Here is a 10,157-nt window from a genome sequence, read left to right on the forward strand (position 1 = left end):
GTTGAAAATAATCCTGTGTGATGCATGTACCGTACGCGAGATTTTTCGTCCACTGATATGCTGCCACGTCACCATCAACAGTACATAAGAATTTTAGCCCAACAGGATCGTGACACCTCATCAGTCAATGGCACATCATCGGTCAATGCCACGTCATCGTCCGTCTATGTGAACAGTGTCGTGAACAGTAATGTATACAGTACCGTATACGTGAATAGTACCGTACATGTGAATAGTGCTATTTTTCCTTTTATGCTCCTCCTAAGCTTTTCGACCGTCCTGAGTTCAAAAGTGATATCTGTTTTACCATCTGATCTCTCGTTTATTGTGAAATGACTATAATGCCCCTAAAATGCATAAAATACTTAATTAAAATAAAACAAATGGAATTAAATCAAAAGAAGGTTAAATTCATAAAAGTAAAGGTGTTAGTAAGACTTGAAATGTAAAATGACGATTTTCTCCTTTATAAATATGCATTTTCTAACACTCAACACACCCCCCAACCAGCTTATTGCTAGTCCCTAGCAAATGAAGCGAAAATAAAATTCAAATTCAAAATGATTTTTTTTTTAAATTTAGAAACACCCGTGTTTATTCAATCAGATTAATGATAGCAATCAAATAAAAGTATAAGCATTATCTCCAGTCTAAAGCAACATCACACTCACATCAACCATCCACATGAATTAGCCCAGTAGACTTTGTTATATCTACTTTCAAGAATGACATGTCAAACCCCAAAATCTCACTGAAAGTAGTGACACTCTCACAAATAAATTAAACCCACTAAAAATAGTCACTCCAATGAATGGTAATTGAGAGAGAAAATAATAAAGAAGTGATATCACATGCTCTCACCAAGATGAAATAAATATGCCCTCAGCTTAGAAATAATACGATCTCAAGTCAAACAAAAATGCTAGTCAACCCACTTTATTTATCTTTTTTTTTATTATGCATCACTACATCTTTTTAGCCCATATAACTAGCTTCTACTTCAAACTATAGTTCCCTAAAATCAAGAAGGACTTTTATTAGGACGTAACGTAGGCTAGGGACATGGCTAACAAAGAAGGGAAATAAGGAAAACAAAGTGTATGTTTGAGAAAAATGCAGAGAATTTCTTTTTTTTTTTTTGGAAGTTGCAAGGTGGATTTCACCTATTATTTTTATTTTTATTCTTTTGAAACAATAACTTTTATTTTTTTTTGTTTTTTGTTTTTTTGGCATAACTTCACTGAACAAAATAATTATTTACATTTTTCTCAAACATAAATAGGTGATGGAACTTATAAGACATCGGGTAATACTCCAAATCGGAGTGGGTCAAGATGATAAGTTGACAAAGAAAATGGTTTTTTTTTTTAAAGGCTCAAAAGGGTTAACTATGGATATTTAATAAAAGGGATGGCTAGAAAGGCTCAAACGGATCAAAGATGGTCTTTCCATCGTCTTTTAGGGCTCTAAATAATCTCCATATCTACTAGTTAGATGTGCCTCCCAATGTAGCAACACACATTTTTTTTTCTTTTTCTTCTTTTTTTTATTTTACAATTTTTTTTTAGGGTTAACTCAAAAGAAATCTAGAGATCGTATATAAAATAATAAACTGCTAAGCTGTATAAAGAATGGGCAAAATGGTTACTCTCCAAGAAAAATGATAGGCTCAAAAACTCACTTGGTACTTATTATGACATGTTCATTCCTTCAAGCAACTCATATTTGTCTCCGACATCAACATGTAGAGTAGCAAACATAATGTAACATCACTTAAGACCAAAGATAATACAAATACTAAAATTTGAAATAAATCATGTCATCCAATGTCAAAACAAATCACACAATTTTTTTTTAAACAACATTCTACCCCCCAACCTATACATGCAGAAATGTGAAAATGATGCATAAAAACTAATTAGAAAAGTTACACGTAAAATGATAGAAAACGAAAATGGTTTTTTTTTTTAACTTAGAAGATGCATTTCTAGAGGCACTACACTCCATCTTCAGTCATCTTTGACTCAAAAGTTGGAAAATATATATTTATAGAGGAGAAATTAAAAAGAAGAAGAAAAATGAACATCAAAACTTAATAACGAAAAATAAATTTTTTTTTAATTAATTTTTTTTAAACAATGAAGATGCGTTTCTAGAGTCACTACCCTCCATATTCAGCCATCTTCAACACAAAAAGTTAGCAATAGTTAGTTTCTACAACAAAAAATTAGTAAAAACTTAACCAAAATTCCACAATTGTCGACTATTCCCTCCCCCCAACCAGAACGAAACATTGTCCTCAATGTTTGAAAGGAAAGAAGTAGAGTTTAGAAGACATCACCTGGGTGGTGCAACACAAAAGAAAATATTTACAAGCGGAGAGTTAAATCTAATTTGTACTTCTTACTGCGGCTACTGTTACCATCATTATTTGGGCGCTCCAACACAAAGGTAAAGGGGTCTGGCTCTGGTTTATAAGCTTGTAACAAATCAAGTAGCTCATTAGCAGTGTGAGCACAAATAAAAAGTTTTTTCACATTAGAAGGAATGAAATAGTTTTTTATTGCATGGTTAAGAAATGCGATAAAGCCATCATAAAAGTTATTGACATTTAACAAACCGATGGGTTTCTGGTGGATGTGCAGATGGGCCCAAGATGCTAGTGTGATAAGTGCCTCTAGTGTTGCAAGATCTCCTGGAAGGAAAATAAAAGCATCAGCATGATTAAGCATTTCAGTTATTCTTTCTTGCATACCTGAGACGACTAACTCTTCTCCAGTTGATGAGTCAGACGAACTGCCCAATGGTTTTAGGACTCTTGGGATGATGCCTAACACTTGACTTCCTCTGACAAAAGCTGCTTTAGAGACCATTTTTGATAACACTCAGTTACCTCCTCCATACATCAAGTGTAATTTTCTCTCTGCTATACTTCGACTAAGATCGATGGCTGCCTCAACGAACTCTTTATGTTTGCCATAGGTAAATCCAGAAAGCACACAAATGTTCTTGAATTGTCTATTTGGAGTAGCTGCCATTGTGATACTTCTCAAAAAATAATTTGTGAGTGCTTGACAAAAAAAATCACATTTAAGAGTCTTGGTGACAGTGGGTCACAGTTGTTTATGAGGTAACATGTCAGTGTCAAATAACGCATAAAGCACGTGGCTTGCGAGTCAAAAAGGAAACAGTAAAAAGGAAAAAGGAAACAGTAATAAAATTATTAAAGACAATAATGCACACAATAAAACAATAGTGAAATAAAATAACAGTAAAGTGAAAGGATATTTACAGGTAGTTGCAACTATGGCTCACATCGTCCTCTGGTTTTACGTCCAGAAACGGCTTGAACGCCCTCTATGGGTCGAGGATAGGCTTCCCATCCAGTTTTCTTATAAACTGGCAAACAGGGTCGTTTATAGTCAGATTCCCGAGACTATATCGTGCATGCTCTTTCTGGAATAATGGCCATAACTGGAGAATCGCTCCTTGCACATATCCAATGGGATGCGTTTCAAGAGACAAAAGGATATCATCCAATGACTCCTTATTCAAGCCATCCCTAATGAATTGAATCTTATATTCCCTGTTATCAGACACCATTCTTAAAGAACATGGGTTTTTATTGCAACTTATTCTGGCACATTTATGACAAGCAACAGAAATTCTTCGAGCTCGTCGTTTTCTTGCATAATTTCCTTTACCACAACCAGGCATGTATGCAATAAATTTTAGAGATAACTCACCTGCCGATCGTACTTTCGCATCAATTAACCAACGAATATCAGCAGGTATGTTATTCCTCATGAGCAATCGCATGCGTTCGGACAGAGCTTTATAGATCGTAAGGAGGGCATTCTGAGGAAGTGAAGGGAATCGCTTGTGAAGCTTCGCTAAAATCTCGTTTCTGTCCATACCTTCGCCTCAGAATATCAGTTATTATGGGAAACTAAAGTAACCGACTTGATTGTCACGGAGTACCGTTATCCGCCACTTCACCGGGGTAACTAACTAAAGCACACAAACAGAAAAACAAATTAAAACACACAAAGAAAATTAAAATCGTCCTCTTATTGAATTTACCTCAAGCTCCAACTGATGTCGTAAACACTTCTCTCAATGTCTCTGAGTTGGCTTTCTAAACCCTCAACATAGGCTACTAACTCTGGTGGTTGTAGAGCCCAAATACGATGTGTTTTACAAAATTGAATCTGCCTTTTGAGGTGAGTTTTGACACGTTGAAGTGGTTTAAGAATGTTCAGGAGGAACGGTTTAAGTAAGGTACTCATGATTAAAAATGATAAGAGAAAACTTAATAGTTAAACAAACACACTTATGCAAAAATAATTTCAATTAGCAAAAGAATAATATAAAGAAAGAAAGAAAGAAAAAATCAAATCACCGAAAAGAAAAAAAATCAATTCAAATTTGGTGGGTCACTCAAATTTATTTCGGTGTCTTCTCCATGTGGTTGGTACTCTAGATATGGCTTTAATCTTTCACCATTAACTTTAAACGTGACACCGTTCTTTGGGTCCTTAATTTCAATTGCCCCATGTGGAAAAACAGTAAGAACAATAAATGGGCCAGACCAACGAGAGCGTAACTTACCTAGGAATAGGTGCAAGCGAGAATTGAATAAAAGCACTTTCTGATCTGGAGTGAAAGAGTTTCTCATAATTTACTTGTCATGGAAGACTTTCATTCGTTGCTTGTAAATCTTGACATTTTCGTATGCGTCATTGCGAATTTCTTCAAGTTCTCCCAGCTGTAATCTTCTTTCTGAGCTGGCTTGCTGCATGTCAAAGTTGAATTTCTTGATAGCCCAATATGCACGATGCTCGAGTTCCACAGGTAGGTGGCAAGCTTTTCTGTACACTAGCCTATAGGGTGACATCCCAATCGGGGTCTTGAAAGCCGTTCTATATGCCCATAATACATCATCAAGTCTTAATGACTAATCTTTTTTGTCTGGCCTCACCGTCTTTTCTAATATGTGCTTTATTTCTCGATTGGAGATCTCAACTTGGCCACTGGTTTGTGGATGATACGGGGTCGCCACTTTGTGAGTGATTGAATACTTTGTCAAAAGAGCTTTGAATGCTTTGTTACAAAAGTGGGCACCACCATCACTGATTATTGCTCGAGGGAATCCAAAGCGCGAAACAATGTTGCTTTTCAAAAATCCTATCACCACCTTGTGATCATTGGTTCTACATGAAATTGCTTCTACCCATTTTGATACGTAGTCAACAGCAACCAATATGTATTGATGGCCAAAAGATGGGGGAAAGGGTCCCATGAAGTCGATACCCCATACGTCAAAAATCTCAACCACTAAAATTGGATTTAGTGACATCATGTTCCTTCGTGTAATGCTCCTCATTCATTGACACCTATCACATGAAGAACAGAAAGTGTAAGCGTCTCGAAATATAGATGGCCAATAGAAACCACATTGTAAAACTCTAGTCGCTGTTTTCTTAGCACTGAAATGGCTTCCACAAGCTTGTTCATGACAGAATGAAAGGATATTCTGAATTTCACTTTCTGGGACACATCGTCTAACAATTTGATACGCACAATACTTGAACAAATACGGGTCATCCCAAAAGAAATTCTTTATCTCTGCAAAGAATTTAGCCTTGTCTTGCTTGGTCCAATGCTCTGGAAGTTTACCTGTAACAAGATAATTAACTATATCAGCATACCAAGGTAATACTTCCACACTCATTAATTGTTCATCTGAAAATGACTCATTCAATATTAATGGCTCTGTGATTGTGTCAAAATGGAGACGAGAGAGGTGGTCCGCCACAACATTTTCTGTCCCTTTCTTATCTTTGAATTCCAAGTCAAATTCCTGCAAAAGTAACACCCAACGAATTAGTCTAGCTTTTGCATCTTTCTTTGTGAGAAGATATTTAAGAGCAGCATGATCCGTGAATATAATTATTTTACAACCAATGAGATAGGATCGAAATTTTTTCAATGCAAACACTACTGCTAGCATTTCTTTTTCAGTAGTTGAATAGTTCAACTATGCATCATTCAATGTCATACTAGCATAGTAAATAACATGGGGAATTCGATCAACTCTTTGTCCTAATACTGCTCCTACTGCATAATCAGATGCATCACACATGAGTTCAAATGGTAAGCTCCAGTTTGAGGGCTGAATGATGGGTGATGATGTCAACAACTGCTTCAATTTTTCAAATGCCACAAGACATGAATCATTAAAGACAAAAGGTACATCCTTAGCAAGTAGATTGCATAAGGGTCTAGAAATTTGCTAAAATCTTTAATGAAACGTCTATAGAAACCAGCATGCCCAAGGAAAGATCTTACTTCTCTGACTGTTTTGGGTGGAGGAAGATTAGAAATGAGATCCACCTTGGCTTTGTCAACCTCAATACCTTTGCTCGAAATGATGTGACCGAGAACAATACCTTGTTTTACCATAAAATGACACTTCTCCCAATTTAAGACCAAGTTCTTCTCGATACATCTCTGTAGAACTAGTGTTAGATGATGTAAACATTGATCAAACGAGTCACCAAAGACAGAAAAATCATCCATAAAGACTTCAAGAAATCGTTCAACCATATCAGAAAAAATACTCAACATGCATCGTTGAAATGTAGCAGGTGCATTACATAATCCAAATGGCATTCTCCTATATGCAAATGTGCCAAAAGGGCAAGTGAAAGTGGTTTTCTCTTGATCTTTTGGTGCTATGGGAATCTGATTATATCCTGAGTAGCCATCTAGAAAGCAATAAAACTCATGGCCTGCCAATCTATCAAGCATTTGATCAATAAATGGTAAAGGAAAATGGTCTTTACGTGTGACAGAATTCAACTTTCTATAATCAATGCATACATGTCATCCTGTAGTCACTCTAGTGGGTATCAATTCATTATCGGCATTGGTAACTACAATGACTCCTGACTTTTTGGGGACAACTTGCACATGACTGACCCATGAACTATCAGAAATGGGGTAAATGATACCTGCGTCTAATAGCTTAAGGACTTCTGTTCTAACAACTTCTTTCATGTTAGGATTTAACCAACGTTGCATCTCCCTAGTAGTTTTAGCATTTTCATCAAGGTGAATGTAATGCATGCAGTCTACTGGGTTTATACCTTTAATGTCTGCTATGGTCCATCCTAATGCCCCTTTGTACTCTTTCAAAACATCCAACAGCTTACCTTTTTGTTCGTCATTTAGGGATGATGAGATGATTACCGGCAGAGTACTTTCTTCTCCCAAAAATGCATATTCCAAAGTGTTGGGCAATGGTTTGAGCTCGAGTTTCGGTGGTGATTCTGATGATGGGATGAGTTTCTTCTCTGATGGTGCTAGTTGTTCAACTCTTGACTTCCATTTATTAGTGTCCATAGATGGTGCTGAGTCAAGTAGGGCGTTGAGCTCATTGACCGATCTGTCATTATCAAAATCCAAACCAAAGTGAGTTAAACATGTTTGTAAAGGATCATTACTAAGGTTTGAAAGAAAAATGTTATCAACTATTGTTTTAATTAAATCCACATCAACAATTCCATCATCTGCATTGTGAGGTTGTTTGGCAATGTTGAAGATGTTCAGCTCCATAGTCATGTTGCCGAAGGACAACTGCATATTTCCAGTCCTGCATTGAATGTGAGCATCCGCAGTTGCCAAGAAAGGTCGGCCTAGAATAATGGGGATGTGCTTCCTTGAATCCTGTATTGGTTGAGTGTCAATTACAATGAAATCAACAGGAAAATAAAACTTGTCTACCTGGATAGTCCTCCACAATACCACGAGGTATTTTCGTGGACCGATCTGCAAGCTGTAACACCACTGGAGTTGGGTGTAATTCTCCAAGTCCAAGTTTCACGAAAACTGAATAAGGCAACATATTTACACTAGCTCATAAATCCAACAAAGCATTCTCAATTGTGTGGTTCCCTATACTACATAAGATAGTGGGGGAGCCTGGGTCTTTGCATTTTAAAGGAATTCCATCTTATGCCAAGTTTCTCTTTTTAGTACAAAGGTCTTTAAGAAACTTGGCATAAGATGGAACTTGTTTAATAACATCAAGCAAAGGGATGTTAGCACTTACCTGTTTGAAGATTTCGAGAATCTCACCTGTGGATTTTCCCTTCTTGCCTTTAGCTAACCTCTGAGGAAATGGAGCCTTGGGAACATATTCTTGTGGGTTGGTTTCTTCTTTCTCCTCCGGTGATGAGTCCTCAACATTCACAGGTACAATTTGATTTTCTTTTGTCACCGGCATCTCCACTTTGTTGTCGACTTTTTTTTCTTTTCGCAAGGTCATGACTGCTTTGACCTCTCCATGCTGCTGTGGTGAACTAGTACTTGCTTCATGCACTCCTTTAGGGTTAGGCACTGGTTGACTTGGAAATTTACCTTTCTCAACGGTCATTGCCAAGGTCTGAACTGAAGAAGCAAGTTGTCCCACCATCTTCTCGAGGCTTGAAACTGATTGGGCTTGTGAGTTGAAGCCTGCTTTCAACTCATTTCGTAGTCCATCAATGGTGCGGTTCTGTTGCTCAATCGTAGAGTGAGTAAGATTCTTGAGATTCTGGAATGAATCATCCCATGGTCTGGGTTGAGAGTAGTTCTGGTTCTGATTGTATGGTCTAAATAGGGGCTGAGAGGCTTGAGGATTTTGTGGAATTGGTGGAGCTGGAGCTGCTGGTCCGTTCTGTTGGAATCCTTGAGACCATGAAAAATTGGGGTGATCTCTCCATCCAAGGTTATATGTGTTGGAGTATGGGTTGTAATTTGATGGCTTTCTCATTACACCTATGGCATTGGCTTGATCTGAGTATGAGTCATGGTCATGTGGTTCTGTTGATTTAGCAGTCGATAACAATGCTATTTGTCGAGCAAGACCTTCAACCATCTCCTTGACTTCTTTGATTCCCGAAGTTGACTCGCCAATTTGAACCTCATTTACTCCCTTAATTCTTCTAGTATTCCGGAGTGATCGACTCCATTGTTGGGAATTATCCGCTTGTCGCTGAAAGAATTCCCAAATCTCTGATGCACTTTTTGACATTAGCTCTCCTCCACTTGTTGCCATTAGCCATTCTTGCACATTCGGCAATAATCTCTCCAAAAAGTATTGGCATTGGTGCCATTTCTCATACCCATGATGTGGACACTTCAAGAGTAGCCCATTGAATCGCTCCCATGTTTCAAAAAACTGCTCGTCTTCTCTCTGAGTAAACTCTGAGATTTCCCTGCGAATAGCATTGGTTTTATGCACTGGAAAATATTTATTCAAAAATTTTGTTACCATTTGTTCCCATGATGCAATACTATTAGCAGGCAATGTATTAAGCCATGAACGAGCTCTATCTTTTAAAGAAAATGGGAATAATCTGAGTTTAACATCATCGTCTGAAAAATTCTCATATTTAAATGTTTGACAAATAGTATGAAAATCATTTAGATGATTATATGGGTCCTCATTTTCTAGGCCATAGAATGTTGGGAGACAATTTAGCACACTAGGTTTTAATTCAAAACTCCTAGCAGCTACATTTGGGTATCTTATGCATGATGTGCTCAAATTGGCTAAAGGACTGAAATAATCCTTAAATGGCCTCTCCTGTGGTGCTTGTAAATCCATTCCAAATTTATTTTTAATGTGCCTGTGTGTGCGAAGTGTTTTTTCTAATTCAAGGTCTATAGGTTCAAGATTAGGTAATAATGACCTACGACCATGCATGCAAAACAAATAAAATAAAAATAAAGATGGGAACAAAACAAATAAAAATAAAGAGGAGGGAGAAATTACGATACTAACCTTATTGCGCTATTACAACCTTTCTATAAAAATACACAAAAATAAATTAACTAAAAATTAAATTAATAAAATAAAAAAAACTACAAAGAAAAATAAATTGAAAATTAAATCACAGAATTTTAAAGAAGAGAAAAAGAAAAGAAATACTAACCTTTAAATGTAGATTCACTTTTTTTTCTTTTTTTTTAATTAAAAAAAATACAAGAAAACAAATAAAAGAAATTATTCAAAAAAAAATTAATTCTATGAATTAAAATTACTTACCTCCCTGGCAACGGCGCCAAAAACTTGTTGTGCAAATTTTAATGTACTCGCAAGCGCACGA

The 10,157-nt window shown here is 36.6% G+C and overlaps 1 non-coding gene across 1 annotated transcript; it reads left to right on the forward strand.

The window, feature by feature from the left end:
• The first annotated feature begins 9,167 nt into the window (after positions 1-9,167).
• LOC127901964 (small nucleolar RNA R71) lies at positions 9,168-9,271 on the forward strand. Its single transcript, XR_008054369.1, has one exon. It is a non-coding gene; the product is annotated as a small nucleolar RNA R71 (small nucleolar RNA).
• Positions 9,272-10,157: the final 886 nt, after the last annotated feature.

The sequence above is a fragment of the Citrus sinensis genome, chromosome 4 (genome assembly GCF_022201045.2).
Source record: "Citrus sinensis cultivar Valencia sweet orange chromosome 4, DVS_A1.0, whole genome shotgun sequence".
Lineage (NCBI taxonomy): Eukaryota > Viridiplantae > Streptophyta > Magnoliopsida > Sapindales > Rutaceae > Citrus > Citrus sinensis.